Genomic DNA, 17,009 nt, shown 5'->3' with positions numbered 1-17,009 from the left:
ATCGCCACGTACCACAAAGCGCGATTGAGGTGTCCACTGACCCAGGGAGCCAGTTTTGCGCTTTTCCTGTCTTAAAAGCAACGGACTCTAAACCTTCCGCTGGTTTCGAGAAAAGGAAAGGCGCATAACTGCCTCAATTTGTAGGTGAACGCTCTCGCCTACTCATAGCGCGATTAAGGCGTCCACTGACCCATTGGGCCTGTTGCACTTGCTACTCAGAGACTTCACACACATACAGACACCCACCACTAAAACCCGGGAAGTGCGACTAGAACAGCTTTCGCACTAAAATAACGATGATAATGCGTAACGCTTGAACCGATTCATAAATTCGCACACTGAAATGACAGCGGCACTAAGTTCTACTTGTCGACGCACTATTCTTTCCATCATCGGCGCCAAACATCAAGCGAAGCAGACGACGCGGTTGACGCATCTGGCGCTGCCTAAACGAAGAGAAAGGACCTACATTTGGTAAGAGATGAGCAGTACAAGTAGTGCAGCGGCCGCAGCTTGGCTTTTCGAAATGCTACTACCGAGATTCCTTACATCTTCACCGATATCAAGAAAGTTCGCACAGCAAGCGACCACCAAACGATGCACCAGCTCGAGCGAACCCATGACTGAACTGAACAGTGCAAAGAGGCCTACTGAAGGCTGCGGGCGCAGTGTTGCCAGACCGCGAAGCAGCTTCGCGTATCGTTAATTAGATTGCTGATTAACAATAAGTACTAATGATGAGTTCACAGCCACGGACTAAACAATGCCATATGCGTCTTTGGAACGAAAACAAAGTAATTCTCTAAAACCCAGCAGAGCGAGGAAATGTTGCGCTCTTTTCCGTTCGAAACCGCACATGAGGTGCGCAGGAAGTTCAGTGTAAACTATGTGCAAGTGCACCATCCGCTGGTGACGTGCTGCAGTGCCTGCGGCGCCCAATTCGAACTGGCTGCGCTATTGTTGCTCGGCACGCTCTTTATTTCGCTTCGTCGTTGGTGCCACAAAAAATTTTCAGCGTTTTAACTTGGTTAAACTGATTATAGCGCTAAAGCACTTGTTCTTTGGTACAATTCGGCCAAGGTCAAATTTCGAGGATGCTCAAGTCCAATCGTTGGAAAGACCCGGGTCACATTTGGAGGTCACCATCACGCTGGGCATGATCAGTTATGGTTGGACATCGATTTTGGTGCAAATCGGCCAAGGTCAAATTTTCGAGGTGGCCAGGGCCAAATTTTGGAAATGGCCCGGGCTAAATTTGGAGGTCACCATCGTGTGGGACGCAGTCAAATTCGGGTTGGTAGACGTCCATGTTTGGAAAGAAAACATCGCTTTATGGGATGAGAAAAAGTTTTCGCAAGAACTTTTGTTCAAGGGCAGAAACACTGAAAAAGAGTTTTCTACTTTCTTTCGTATATGCCACTGGACAACAGCTTAAAACCATGTCATTTAACATATGTACAGTCAGGCCGGAATGAAACGCGAACAGAGCATGTCAAGAAAACAAAATATTTTACTTGCCTTCTTTCAGATGAAGTGTACAAATAGCCTGATTCATGTGTCTGGGTAAAGGTCCTACTGAAATGCATAATCGAAAATAGGTTGTAAAGGAATATCTCGCTGCAAAGCAGAAATGTATGACATATGCGTGTTCGCGTTTCATTCCGGCCTGACTGTACATTCAGTTTAGTATACAGGCATCACCAGAACAAAATTTCCCACGTTTCAATTGAAATGACCAGCACCATGGAGGTCTACGAGAGAGTAGTGCTTCGGCTTTCGCAAAAATGGCATCCGCTGTCGCGTTAGGCGGAGCTGCCAACAACGGCTTTAGTGGTACAGTCGTGGGCAAAGGTAAGAGCCCTCCCTTTCGAGTTCCGAAGTTTGCCGTTGCCGGTCTCGACAGCAGGAGAGCTTCGTCGGGTGGCGTCCCCATGCAGAGCGGGAAACTTCGGAACACGAGAGGGGGTGGGGGTTCTTACTTTTGCCCACGACTGCACGTCTAGCTTACAGGAAGTGTTGTCAAAGCGCATACCGCGGTAAAATAGCGCAGGCAATCCGAATTGGGCACCGTATAGGCATGACCGTAGGGGGAGAGACTTTCAGCACTTGATCTCACCTCCGTTGCTCCCTGCGCATGCGCAGTGTTTCTATAGTGACAGTGACGCGGCTCGGCGCGTCGTCTCGGCGCTGCGACCTCCAAGCCGTTCGCGGTGCTAGTGTGCGCTTCTACTTGAGCAGCGCCAGGTGTGTGGCATCAGATTCCACGGCGGCGTCAACGAATATGCACGCAGTTGTCGGATTGCAGGGATAGCTTTCAAACACAACAGCAGTGAGGAAGGTCTACGCAGAGTCCTCCCTGCATCTCAGCGCCTCAGCGCTAGCATTTATTTTGTTTTCATTTGGATATATTTGCGAAGAGCAGGCACTCCGCAACTCTTCTCCAAACATTCTGTACTCTTTGGTGTACCTCATATGCGCTGGTAGAGCAGCGTGAACACCTGCGTCGCAAAGTACTCTCAGCGGCCGCGCTTCGATAGAGGCGCAAAGCAAAATAAACATGTGCTAGATGATGATTCGTGTTAAGCTTCCACATGCTTTGGCTGTCGAAGCTAAACAGTAAAGTGGCGCTAGGAACCTCGGACTAGCGCCGCAAGCCACGGGCTCCATTTTTGTATTTGTTTTCATTGTGATTGGATCCTTGTTTCTCGATCTTTGACATCTTCAAAGCCGTTCGCGGTGCACACCGTATCCTTGTTTCAGCGTGTGCTTTAGAAACTGACTCGATCGACGATGCAGGCACAGTGAAAAACAAAAGCGGAAACTAGAAAGCAAAGGTGTAGGCACTCGTACGACAGCGGATGAAAGCGTATACATGCATAAGCGCGCCCCGCTTCTGGTTCTGGGCGCGCCGCGCTTGCATTTGTTTTGTTTTATTTTGACCGGAACAGAGGTTTGTGGGAGGCAGAAGAAATTTTTTGTGGGGACAGTATGCTGCGTCTCGGAGTTTTTTTTTTTTTCGGTTCCTTGCATAAACCTTAACAAAAGGAGTGCGCAGTACCAATCACACTAAATGCCGCCGCGGTGGCTTAGTTATTATGGCGCTGAGCTGCGGACCCGAAAGACGCGGGTTCGATCCCGGCCTCGGCTGTCGTACTTAGATGAAGCCGAAATGCTAGAGGCTCGTGCACAGTGCAATGTCAATGCACGTTAAAGAACCCCAGGCGGTGGAAATTTCCGGAGCCCTTCACTATGGCGTCCCTCATAGCTTGAGTCGCTTTGGGATGTTGAACCCCCTAAAACTATAAACCAATCGCACCAAATGCGCTGTAACGTCATATGCTGCAGAACGCCCGGTAATCATAAAAGAGAAAAAGACAGCGAAGGGTACACTGTAAACAAAACTGCTAGTGGTTTTTGTTACATCACAACTATTGGTTTAGGCTCAGGCATGCACTTACTGTCTGAGCGAGATTGTGCTATTTTATCAACGAAATACTTAAAAAAAAGGGACAGCTGTCTTATACAGCAGAAAATTAGTGAACCATTCATTTATTAAAAAGAGACCATATATTTTCACAAGCATGTGATGTGCTGCACGATAGTGTATTTTAATAATAAGCTGTCATTTAATATTTGTATCTTAAGGGTATATGTATATGTATTTTATTATTAAAACACATACATTTAATATAATATATGTATTTTATTAATAAGGTGGGTTGATTGGTGGTCAGTGATGGTTTCTAAACGGTGAAGATGGGTGGGTCGTGGGCGGAGGCCTTCTGGAGGGTGAAGGCGGCATCAAACACACAAAACGGACAGATTTTGCAAATAGGAGGGTAGAAATGCTAACACATCAAAAAATCACCGGTCGTTTACCCTTGTGGTAACGCGATACTCAGTGACAGCAGCAGTGGTGGGAGCTGCTGATCCCATTCGGAGTGTTTATTAACTCTGGGTAGGGGTACGTGAGGGTAGGCGTGTGTCGCGCATGGACGCTAATCCACACATATATAAAGGCAGGCGCGCAGCGTGACAGGTAAAATGGCGATAGTGCGGTGCGGTCTAGTTAGTGTTGGAGTAACAGGTTTCAGTACACGGTCGTGGGGAGTGGGGTGGGGGCTGTGATAGGGTTGTAGGGCGGTCATGCGTCCTGCAGGGCCATGTGTCATGCACGATAACGCACAGGCGCTCATCCTGCATACAAGGCGGGCGTCTCCCGTTACAGGCGCAGCGAGGAAGGGTGTGAACGTGGGGTGTGTGGTTGCGGCGTTGACAGTTATGTTCGGCTGACCAAAGTGTAATTCCAAGTCATCGTCGAGCAACCATGGCAGGTGGCACACTGCATGTAGAGAGCAGAAAGGCCTAGCCTCCTTCCCTCTTGGTCTCGGGACACGCAAAACACGTAGATGCACTCCCACAATAAACATCAGTAATAAACATCGGCTCTCAAGCCCAGGACTAGGCTGATTTGTTAATTTGCTCTTTGTTATTCGCTACCTTAAGTGCCCGGCTGCCTTCTTAGCCGACTGAAAGGTACCAGTACACAACAGTGTCGACGAGGATGGGATTGACTAGCTATGGAATCCGGCAAATTAGCATCAGGGAACGACCATGAGCCAGCACACAGGGCGACAAGTAACACAGCGAACGTTGAGCCCGCTGGGGTGAGCATAAGTCGTCTGGGCACCTAGAGCAGTACGACGAGTCGACCAGCGACTGGCCGTCGTACGAGGAAAGACTCACCCCATGCTCGCAAGTCAAACAAGTCACCGAGGATGACAGGATACACACTTTCCAAAGACTTGGCGGTCCCAATGCATACGCACTTCGGAAGTCGCAGTCAGCGCCTGAGCTACCATCGGCCAGGACCTCCCAAGCCCTGAAGAGCTTGCTGAGAGGGCACCTGGCGCCACATACCTACGTCAACGCTTAATGGGTGAAATTTTACCATCGGTATTAATGAGACAGGGAGAGCATTGCAGAATTTGTTGCAGAACTGCGGAATGTGGCACACACGCGCGATTTCCAAACATTCCTCGACCAGGCACTACGTGATCGTTTTGTGTACTGCCTGAAGCGCGAAGATATCCAACGCGTCCTGTTTACAGGAGGAAAGAGGCTGGCGTTACAAAAGTGCCGTCGGGAAAAGCGCTCGAAGCCGCAACCAAGAGCAGTATCTGACGATGCAAGATCCACTCAAACAGAGGAGCGCGTCACCGCCTCGGATGCCTACAAGAGCCGGGCTGCCTCTTTTCCCGACTGCATAGTAACGGCCGGCTGTTTTCTCAGCGGCTCCCCGAATCATGCGAGCAGAAGCTATCCGCACATAACTGCTTCAAGGGCCAGAAGAAAGGGCACATCAACCGAGCCTGCCGCAGCGTTGCACGGAGCAAAGAAAAATCCCTGAAGAAAGTGAAATACTCGCGAAAGTTGACGACGACGGCCTTGTCGACATGAATGACGTGAAGAGTTGTCTCCGCGGCCGCATTACCTTCAAAGTGACGGTGGATAAAAAAAATAGACACCAGTGTCGTGGCGTCCATCATTTCACTACAGATGTTTAAAAAGTTGTATGGCAACAAGGAGCTCTCATCGACTTCGCTGGAGCTCCGTAATATGCGGGAGCATTAGTCGGGCTGAAAGGTGTGGTTTACGTCGAGGTACGGCACAATGACCAAGTTGAGATCCTGCAAGTCTAACGGAAGCGAACCTCCCTTTTTTGGCCGAGACTGACATTGAACGATGCGTCTGAACTGAAGCAGCATCTTAGGTTTAAGCACGATGGCGCATGTGAACTGCTCTCAAGCCGAGGGCAAGGCTCGTTTGGGAGCGCTAGTGCGCAAATAGGAAGCTCTTTTTAAGGACGACGCACTTGGTGGGCAACTAAGGGTAGCAAAAACATGGAATATCCTCCCATACCTCATTAACCGGTTCCAAAGCAAAAGGAAGTATAGCAAGACACTTCAAACATTCATTCACACACATCCCGGAAACGAGGCTGACATCATACAAGTACTGATCAGAAGATACGTGGTCAATGGACCCCACATACAACATCCGGATTACACCCCAGCAAACCACAAACCTCTCAGAGACGTCTAGCTAGACGTATCTGAGAGGTTTGTGGTTTGCTGGGACGGGGCTCCCGAATCAGGCACTGGAAGACATAACGGAACAAGACGTCAGAGTAGCCCTCATGACGCTCCGATAGAATATGGCTCCGGGTCGGGGCACACTCACCAACAGAGCACTTACAAATCCAGATGACGACCCCATCGTTGCACTCACAAGCTACATGAACAAATGCTGGTCAGACTGAACGATACCAGCAGAATGGAAGTTAACAGAAATCCGATTCATTCCTAAGCCAGGCAAGACTACGAATACAGACAACAGAAGTCCTACATCGCTTACACCTCCTGTGCAGGCGAACTCAGGGAACACATCTTGCTCAGCAAGCTTCAGAGCTATTTGTAAGAACAAAATTTCATGCCGACCACCATGTTTAGATTAAGACCGCACTTATAGGCACAGTACGTATACTTGTTCAACTCAAAGAGCTGCGGCCGGATGAACAGACATACCTTCAAAGCTATACTTGCTTTAAACCTCAAAGCAGCCTTTGATAATGTGTCCCACGAGCAAATTCTACAGAACCTACAACGGCTCATTTGCGGAAAGCGAACCTACAATTACACCTGGAGCCTCCTTATAGTCTGTACAACGTAGGGTTATGGGTCTGTACAACGTAGCATCAGGCTCTGCGACAAAAATGTCTATGTGCACTCTGAATTCAGTAGAGGTGCCGTCACCGTTTAGGCGAACAGCGCTCAGAGTAGTGACGCAAAACTATCGATAGTAATATCGATACTATCGATAGTTGAGTCACTATCGAACTATTGGTGGTAAAAAAGACTCGATAGTACTATCGATAGCGCGCTATCGATAGTACCATCGATATTATGATATAATATGGTATGATGACGCATATCCACTTGTTATATATAGTACTATGGATAGTAGTATCGATAGTACTATCGATAGTTCGATTGATAGTACTATCGATAGGCCTATCGATACTACTTGTTATATATAGTACTATCGATACTATAAAGTCAACCACGCATACCCACTGCATCCGAAACTTTGTTTCCCGAGTGTGTGGTTTGGAGGTGATGGTATGAGTAACTGAGAGGACTCGCCCGCTTTCGCAGCCTATACGCGTCACCGAGCTCTACAGACGTTCCCTACGTAAAGTTGCTGGATAAAATGTTAGCGTGCGAATGACCTAGTTGCGAAGCATGTGTGCGAAACGCATTTCTGCAGTGGTTACGACAGCAAGACGACGTCTGCAGTGAACGATAGTGTCGTGTAAGCCAGCACAACTTGTGCTGTTTGTTCTTTCATCGGATGCAGTACCAGGTATTTTTCCGAACTGTCCCAGTGCACGTTAAAGAACCACAGCTGGTCGAAATTTACCAGGAGGCCTCTACTACGGCATCCCCCATAGCTTTAGTCTCTTTGGGACATTAAGCCTCATGAGATTATAAAACCAATCAGGTATCGCAAATGTTTTGGTTATATCGCTGGCCAACAAATGCATATCAATATTGTTGTTGTCAATAGTCTTACCATCGACAGTTTCACTATCGATAGTCTTGCTATCGATAGCGATACTATCGCTAGTAATACTATCGATAGCAACAGTATAGATAGTAATACTATCGATTCCTATCGATAGTAGAATCGATAGTATTACTATCGATAGTAGACTATCGATAACACTATCGATAGTCTATCGATAGTAGCACTATCGATAGTTTTTTACATTATCGATAGTTTCAAAAAATCTATCGATACTATCGATAGTCAATTTTTCGATAGTTTTGCATCACTAGCTCAGAGCCCGCCTTACTCGACTAACTGCTCAGACTCCGATACTGCTCAGGTGCAGAGAAATAGGGAGACCAATTCTTGATAAACGCTATACACAGTAAAAAAAATTGCACTCTTAAAGGTGTAGCGCTCATGAATGCACCCTTTCCACACCCTTTTTTTAAGTTTTTGAAAAAGGGGGCGCTAAGCACGTTAGCACCTTTAATGCACCCATGTACCCTTCAAAGGTGCACTGGTGCAGGGGTGTGTGAGGGTGTACGGGTGTTCTTTGACTTGTCGAACAACATTACAGTAGTTCAATCAAGCGTGCTTTTAAAATGATGGCCGCGGCGGCTGAATTTCTTTGGGGGAGAAATTCTAGAGGCCCGTGTACTGTGCGATGTCAGTGCACGTTAAAGAACCCCAGGCGGTCGAAATTTCCGGAGCCCTCCACTACGGCGTCTCTCATAGCCTTAGTCGCTTTGGGACGTTAAACCCCATAAACCAACCAACCAAAATGATGTGAGATATTCGAGCTTTCCATTAAATGACATCTGCAACTTTTATGCCAGCAACTATGACTGCGATTTGCGCCGATAATGTAATAATTAGCTGAATTATTTTAGCTGAAGTGCTAAGCATCGCTTACTCAAAATAGGGGCTCGCTGAAATGGCATATATAAACTTAAAGAAAGTATGCGCGTTGTGGCAAGTATTGCGCGCAGCAGTGTGTCCTGTGTGTTGAACTCAGTCCCCTCAGTAGCTTTTTATGACTCATTCCAGTTAAGCTTATACCTGTTTGTGTTCCTTTGGCAAAAATATGTGGCACATTATAACATCGTGTTACTGAACGAGCAGGTTTTCTGAAAGCTGGCCTCCTTTAGCAAGCCCTTTCTCTCTCTCTCTCTTTTTAATATATTCAGCAAAATAACACCGTGGACATCATGCAGACATTACAAATGTGACTCCACAGCAAGAAAGTTCAGAAACACTGTGAGAGACACATCTGGCTATTCTACGTCCGCCGCTTATGAACGTGGGTGGCGCTGATGAACACTCTCAAGGTTAGGTTACTTGTAAGCATAAATACCCCCGAAAGCAGAAGATATGACAGCCGTCGCCGTAGCTCAGAGGTAGAGCACCGGACGCGTAATTCGGAGGTCGTGGGTTCGGATCCCACCGACGGCATGTGGTTGTTCTTTCTTCTGCTTCTCTAATCAATTAGCTTTAAGCGATAACATATTCAGTAATATTCTAAATTGATCAACACCACAAAACAAATAAATTAATTAAAAAAAAAATCCCCTGCGCCCCTTGGTTTCTGTGGCTGTTGGCTTCTTTCATATTATAATTATAGTTGGAGATGCCGTAACGTTAGTGCAAAGTTAGGCAGGTCGTCGGCAGCTTTTCGTAGAAAATGTTTAACTTCCATTCAAAAGTGCACCCCCCCACAAAAAAAAAAAATTATCAGCGCCTTTTAAAGTAATGAAAACCTACGAAACTGTAAAGCAGTCGGAAAAAGGGTGCAACTCTAACGATCCCACCCTTACTATGGATGCGACAAGCATGCTTTGCGCCCATTTAGGTAGTTGGAAAAAAGGGTGCAACTGTAACGATTCCACCCTTGCTACGGGTGCGACGGGCATACTTTGCACCCTTTTGGGAGGGTGCAAGGGTGTGAGTTACAGGCACGGAAATGCACCCTTAAGGGTGTAAATTTTTTTACAGTGATATAGACTAGACATGTACGAAACATCCCTACTTCACGTAGCGCAGAAACAAATAAAAAACACTGCCTGAAGTGATGGTTGGGTACCAACTAGCGCGGACCCGATGCAATAGTTCATGACAAACCAAGTCATGATGCACCGGAAACGTTTTGCTTTTTTAATGCAGGCACTGTGAGAGTGAAATGCTTCGATCCGGTGGAGCCAAGGCCTCGAGAATTCTCGGCCAAACAAGACCAAACCACGATCTTGCTCGAAACTTGGTCTTATGATAAGGAAGGAAAAAAAATGTACCACCGGTCAAGCCAGAATACAGTTTTCAACCTCTCGACACGGAGACCTATACCCATTTATTCCATGAGCCATTGGTGCAAGCATGTGCTCGACTCAAAAAAAAAAAAAGCACGCACTCTGAAGTGAGACAGGTGGTGTCTATGGCGGTAGGGGCGCAGTCGGTGAGCGCGAAGAGTGTTGCTATTTATTTATTGATTGACTTGCCTGTTAATTTACAAATCTCCGTTTATGAAGAATTATTGATTTTTTTGTAGCGAACATAGTTGGCGTTGGAGGCATCCGCAGCCAGCGGCAAAGAAAGACGCGGGCTGACTCGAATCTCTTGCTCGTTCTCGGGACTCTTACATACGCACTCACCAGAGAAGAACACTTCCCCACCACACAAACTCTTCAATAGAGCGGACGCGACACATTCAGACGCAAACTTTCTCAAACCTCCATCACGAACACTTTTTCTTCCCCACCCAATTCCCTGGATGCTGTCCGACATGCAGCAGCCCTGGACCCACCCTCTGCCACTCCGTATGGGGATGCCCCGATCCACCGGGCACCACTCACCCCTCCCCTACCCCACTTTCTCCTCTTGGGAGGATGCTCTCTCTAGCTCAGATCCGCAAGACCAGCAACAGCATATTGAGCAGGCACGCCGGATAGCGACAGCCAATGGAGTCCTACCGGCCGATAAGAATGGCGATAAAATTGATTGAATAAAAATATTTCCACCTTCTCCTGGCCAGAAATGTTTTGTATTAAAACTCGCAGAAAATCACCCTGTTTGGTTTTCCCCACTGTGATTGGTGGAGGTAGAGGGAACTTGTTTTTTTTTTTTTGCATTTTCGACAGGACAGAAAATTGCGCAAGCAGACATACTGCACATCCTCGCCGCGCGAACCATATCCATGACAAGGGAACAATTAGTGAAAGCTTCTAAAGGACCACAGGCCACCCAGGAATTAAGAATCAAGCATCAGTATCAAGCAACGAAGGCACCATATCCTTTACAACGCCAACGCTCCATGAGGTAGAAGGGGGTATGTCATAACGAGAACCTCTTTCCATTCCCTTGTCTGCTGAATAGCTTAACGACGGCCTCGAATCTGGCACTCTTGATGCCATAGGTAGCACAAGAGGGTTCTCGCACAGCTTCCGCCCTCACCGTTTGATCACATTCCAACGTGGCACTCGCGGTAATACAGGACGTGCTGCGTCCGCCGCTGTAGACGAGGGTGGCGCTAGTGAACACTGTCAAGGTTCAGTTGCACTACACCTAAATACCACCGAAAATAGAAGATTGGACAGTCGTTGCTGTAGCTCAGTTGCTAGAGCACGGGAAGCGAAATTTGGAGGTCGTCGGTTCGGATCCCACCGGTGGCATCTGGTTGTTTACCCTTCTGCTTTCAATAACCTCCCATTGATGAAAACCACTAATTTAAAAACAACAAAAAAGACATCCCCTATGCTTCTTTAGTTTCGGTGACTGTTGGCTTCCGTCATGCATTAGCTAGTAGGTGCGACATGCTCATAACTCAACCAGCGCATCGAAAACTGAGAAGCCAGAAAAGCAAAGCGACGCAGGACAAACGCTGTGCTCTGTCTATGAGTGCTGCAAGCGCTTTTGTTTTCATTGCGCTGGCTAAGCTCTACATTTCAACTCGAAAATGCCCGGGGGCAGTCTTTTCGCCCTGTTTACCTGCATGGTTCCGTGAAGCGTGCTCCGTGCCTCTCACTGCGTGCACGCCCCCGCAGTCCATTTTGTCGTGGGGCGAGAGATTAAAGAGATCTATTTGGTCGCGGCTGTCCGCCGTTCTTTGTGGCTAATGGATGCTTCTGTTCGCGCGTACAAGCCACCGCGATTGTTTCGCGGCCCACGGGTAGCGAAATAATACACCTTCCTGCTCCGAGTTCAGCTAGAATCATTTCAATTGATTCTTTTCTGTGTTATTTGCACATTATGTACGAGATAAGGGAAGAGGTGCAGGGGAGTGAGCATTGCCTTCCTTTTTTATATTGTCTCGCCGTATTTTAAAAGGAGAGAGTTGTATCGTGGTCCAAGCTTCCAAATAAAAGCGCGAACTTTCCGTAAGGCTATTCATTATTTATAGCAGAATAGCTTAGGACTTGACTAAATGCATATTTCAGGCAGGTGTGAGGCAACTCTCCCCAGTTTGTCCACTCGAAGACAAACAAAATGCTGTCAGAATCAATCAGTATTATTGTCATAGTTCGTGCGTAAGACTGTCTGGTTGGTTCGACTAGCCAGCCCAGATCCCGGAAGTTCAGTTAGCGATTTTTTGGTTTTGGCCAGGAACCTTGCACCTCACCGCGTTCTTCCATTGTTGTATACCGCCAGACAACTTAGAACTATAACGCCAGTTTCCATTTTTCGAGCTTCTGTATTATTCGGTGTCGTCCAATGCCCCTCTGGAGCTGGTCGCGACTCGTGTTGACCAAGAATACGCATACATCATACAAAAAAGTACAGTTTCAATCCCGCAAGCTCGTTTTCTTACCGCGCAGCCGTTACAGACATGCTTCTGGTGATGGCATACTTCAGTGCCACTGTGTTCTTGGTGCTAAATCAAAGTTTGTCGTAGCCAATTTCACTCTGTAGAGTAGCGGTTAACACTTCCTCCGCTGAGGCACACTACTGCGCACGTTGAAAAGGAGGACTGAGGTTAGAATAGACTGAATTCGGTGGTGCAGTGAACTAGATTAGCATGCTGCCGCACTAAAATTGAATACGATCTGTCATGGCTGTGTACGGTCGAAGCTGCCACTTATTGCAAGTGCTTTGCGCACTCTAGTGCTGAACCATACTTTTTTTTTTATCGTCAAGTGCGCTTTTTACATGAACGTTCATTCTCAGCTGGTACTCAACTGCGATAGCCGCATTACTGTGCACTGCCATGTGCAAAGAGCAAAAAGCTGGAACAAAGTGAAAGCGCTGTTCGAATTTAGCAGACGTAAGATACATCGAACACATAGCGACCCAGGCAAAATTTGAAATTTATTTGAACTATAAATACGAATAGAAAGTCAGTGTTCTTAACTGATATGTTGAGTCTCAACTGCAGTATACGCATAGGGCTTCACGAAAAAAATAAGCGCGGCATATCTGAAGAGTGTACAGACTCGTCAAGAAGCCCGATGCACATTCTGCAGGAAATTGCACCAAGTGTGAAACGCAACAGATCCACAGAACTGCCCCCTCCCAGAAGGACCGCTTGCGACATTGTAACTAACGCTAAAACACACACTACTGACAGCGAAAAAGGAAACCGACGGGAGAAGCAGCGGGTGTCCCGTCGGTTTCCTTTTTCGCTGTGCGTTGAGTTTTTTTCGAGCTGTAGTTACAATGTCGCAAGCGGTTATTCAGCACCAACTAGCCCAACTTTCGTCTTTAATTTATCCCAAAAGAAGCGCCGTGAATTTTTTGTACCGTTACTTACTTTGGGGGAGGGGGGGGGGGGTCCAGGAATGTTTTTCCAAAAGAAAGCATCCATCTAAATTTTTCTCCATGTATTCAAAGGAGTACAGACGTCCACATACGTCTACAGTGATCGAACGGCACGCTCCATCTTTCGCTTGTGACGTTCGCCGGTGCCCCGCCGGGCTCTCTACATCTTTTTGAGACATGAGAAGTAAACCACGACCCATGCGAATGTGCAAGCACGATGAATTGCTGTTTCGAGTCCTATAAGCCTCTAATAAATGACTCACTAGTGCGTCGTCCGAGCGCTCTAGTAGGACGTCTTTACGCGCACGAGCGCTACACGAACCGAATTGTGAGGTACACATGCCCAAACTTAATTGTTTAGCCCGAGGCACGAGCAGCGTCCAACAACAATATTAATGATATCGGTCGGAAAGCACAATGTCCGACATTCTGTATTTGGGAAGAACTGATAAAAAACGGTGCCAAAGAGGTGAGCATCCTCAACGCTACTCGTGGTCGGTGGGCACTATGAGCGTCGTAGGGTCCACGTACCTGTCCGGAGCAGCAGTCCGGAGATGCGCGCAGCAGTGGATACTTGGCGTGCGTGGAGCAGCTCTATGAAGAAGGTGGCGGCACCGCGAGATGCCCAGTGCATGCGCCGCGAGCGCGGGCCAATAGACACGGCAGCCTAGGCCAAAGCGCCGCCCATTCGTCCGATAACGAGATACCGCACGCGTCCGCGTCTCGTCTTGGAGGCTATCGCAGGCAAACTTCTCGTGCGGTCCACAAGACGTCACGGCAGCCGTAACATGTAGGCCTGCACGCCAGGTTCCCGGGCAGCCGTTTTTTGTTATCTGTTTCGAAACAGCTTGAAAAACAGGGCAGCCGCGCCTGACCTAACGTCTGCGGTTGTCATTTATCTTTTTCGGTGCTTCTGCATCCTTTTTTATCAGCTCACCTGACAGTGGGTGGTAAAAGGGGTGCACGCCAGCGCATCTTGATGAACGATGATTATCGTTGACGACGATGAATGATGAGATGAAGTTTTTTTCCAGCGCAAGAACCTTGACACCTAATGACATTTCAGCGTTCTTGTCATTAGAGTTTGTTCAGTCGGACAAGTCGCTCATCCCCCTCCCCTTACCATTTCTGCTTCCATTTCTACCCTTCAGCTCACAGTTGTAATTTCATTACGCTGTCACGCGCAGCAGACTGCGAAACTTTATATGACGACTTGTCCTCTGCGAATTGGACATCGGCCTATGACCCCTCTGGCGTCAGCGGTCAGGTCAGCGCGAAGACGGAATGCCACCGGCACACTAGCCGGTATATCTGCTCTCTGAGTTGAAATCTTGGTGGGGGCTATAGCCGGTTATACGTCTGGAATTAAATAAGCAGCGCGAAAAAGACGACAGACACAGTAACGGCAGGACTGGCGCTTAACTACCACATTTTTTAGTGCGTTAGCGCTAAGGCTTCCAATAGTTAAAAAGGCCATTGTCTGTTGTAGTGTCTGAATCCAGCTACACCTGCAGGAATAAAAAGAAAAAAGTCGGCAGAGACACATAAGACTGCTTACGTGTGGGTGCATTGTTTACGCGTAATGCTTGCACATGCATTAAAGTTATTTTTTCTATGAGTTTATGCTTTTGCATATTGGTTGCGCACCAAACCCCAAACTTTCGAACCCTCTCGCTGCACGGCGATGAGGTTTCGTTGCCGTCTTGTTGCCGTCTTCCTCGCCGATCACTTCCGCTCGGTATCCGATCATGGCGCATTACACTCTGCCTAATGTCGGGAGCAATTCTTCTGTTCTCCTGGAACAAACTCCTTTTCTTTGCTGCCTCACAAAAGATGAAGCCTTCGCTGGCTTGCCGTCTCGGCGGCGTTACCACCATTACAATAAAAACGTTTTGCAGCATATATTTGCGCCTGTTTAAATCTGTCTTTTACAAATACTTGGGAACTGGCGCTTTTTTTTTGTCAGTCCTCAAAAAGACGCCAAAATGCTTTCTAGTCATGCACCAAAACCGATGTTCGTAACATTAACTCGTCTGCGAGCTGTTTTATTCTGGCCTTCACCACACTCCTTTATCCAGTGTTAAAGGTACACTGAAGAGGAATCTGAAATGTATTTTTACCGCTGGAACTCGATCTACTCGGTCCGAGTGTTCTTAGAAACTTCGAATTATTGCCCTGTGCGGCCAATTTCTGTAATTTAAATCTGATTAAACGTCCCGGCTACCGCCTTTTTTTAATTCCCCGCAGACGGGGAAAGGAGTAAACCAACCTTTCAGCCAGTCCCGTGGCGGCTTGCCGCTCTGCCATCGGCGGAGTGATGCGTAGTGATCGGTGAAAGCAAAGAGTCCACGCGTATTTTTATTTCCATGGGCCTAACTTGCAGCTATGTAGTCTCTAACTAGATCTATCCATTCACGGAAACCTAAAATATAAAATAAAATCGAAAGCAAAGCCGCCACGCGACTGTCTGAAAGGCACTCCATGCGTTGGTCGACTCTTCCCACTGTCTGCGGGGAATTAAAAAAAAAGGCGGGAACCGGACGTTAATCTGATTTAAATTAAAGAAATTGTTCGCACAGGGCAATAATTCGAAGTTTCTAAGAATGCTCGGAGCGTGTAGATCGAGCTACCACGGCAAAAAGACGAGTTCACATTCCTCTTCAGTGCACCTTCAAGCGCGAGAAAATCCATCTCGTTTTTACCAGTCAGTGTAGATTCGTTCTGTCTACAATTACGAACCTCTTCAGTTTCATGAGAGAAGCTTCAATCTCTGTCTTTGCATGTACACGAGGTGTACTGCGACCTTTGAGGTTAAGCATTCCATATACTGCTTGAGAAACTTTTGCGCTCCGGCGTCGACGCGACTTCAGCCTTAGTATTGTGCATTTATTTGTGTAACCGTGTTTGCTAGGTTTCTTTAAACGGCCAGCCAGCTTCCCTTCGCCAGTGAAGCAAATGTCAGCATACCCCGAATCTCTCTACTGGGCGCTTTTCTGATTTTTGTTTTCACTGACGAATTCGCTGTTGCTGTTGAGCAAAGAGATAGTCTAATGCATAGGATGGTTGGGTGGACCCTCAGTCCAGGAGCCCATTAGCTTTTGCCGCCGCTCTTGGCTGGTTCACCAGCAAAATCTGGTCTTCCGAATGTGAGCTGGGCCGCGCCGCCTCCCAGTTTCGAGTTGTTGGGTTATTGATTCTTGGTATAGCTGGGTTTTTCGGGCAAGCCCCTACCATGTGGCATAAGTTAGTCACATCAACGCAGAAGGCGCAATGCGGTTCGTATGCATTTGGAAACATACAACTAAATTTGAAAGGATATATGTAAGTATTCGATTGCGGTTTCCTTATGATGACCCCTTGCTCACTGTTTAGATTTTTGTGCGGTTCGGTGTATACTTTCCTCGTTAATTTTAAATGTTGGAGTAAATCCCTATGGCTTAATAGCGGTTCTGAATAATTATGTTCCTGTGAATGTTGGGGGGCCCGGAGTGATTGCGCGCGGGCGGTGACGTGAGCGCCTTCGTTTCCAACACCCGCAGAGTGCCCTGGAGTCCATATTACTATGGATCTAAAGTCTGTATCTTGTTTAGTTTTGAGCAAAGCCTGTAATCAGCGAGCTTTGCATTTTTCTTTCTTCTGCTGCAGTATAAGCT

At 47.4% G+C, this 17,009-nt stretch overlaps 1 protein-coding gene across 2 annotated transcripts in view; it reads right to left on the bottom strand.

The window, feature by feature from the left end:
- Window positions 1–14,036, bottom strand: part of LOC149352789 (histidine ammonia-lyase-like) — a 39,298-nt gene extending 25,262 nt beyond the window's left edge. For both annotated transcript variants that reach the window (XM_089581979.1, XM_089581980.1), the window contains exon 1: window positions 13,888–14,036. The gene's annotated coding sequence lies outside the window, so the exon portion shown is untranslated. The remainder of the gene's footprint in view (window positions 1–13,887) is intronic.
- Window positions 14,037–17,009: the final 2,973 nt, after the last annotated feature.

This window comes from Amblyomma mixtum, chromosome 3, assembly GCF_055824585.1.
Source record: "Amblyomma mixtum isolate Tamu chromosome 3, ASM5582458v1, whole genome shotgun sequence".
In the NCBI taxonomy this organism is placed as follows: Eukaryota; Metazoa; Arthropoda; class Arachnida; order Ixodida; family Ixodidae; genus Amblyomma; species Amblyomma mixtum.
Note: the sequence above shows the minus strand (reverse complement) of the source record. Positions and strands in the feature narration are given on the sequence as shown.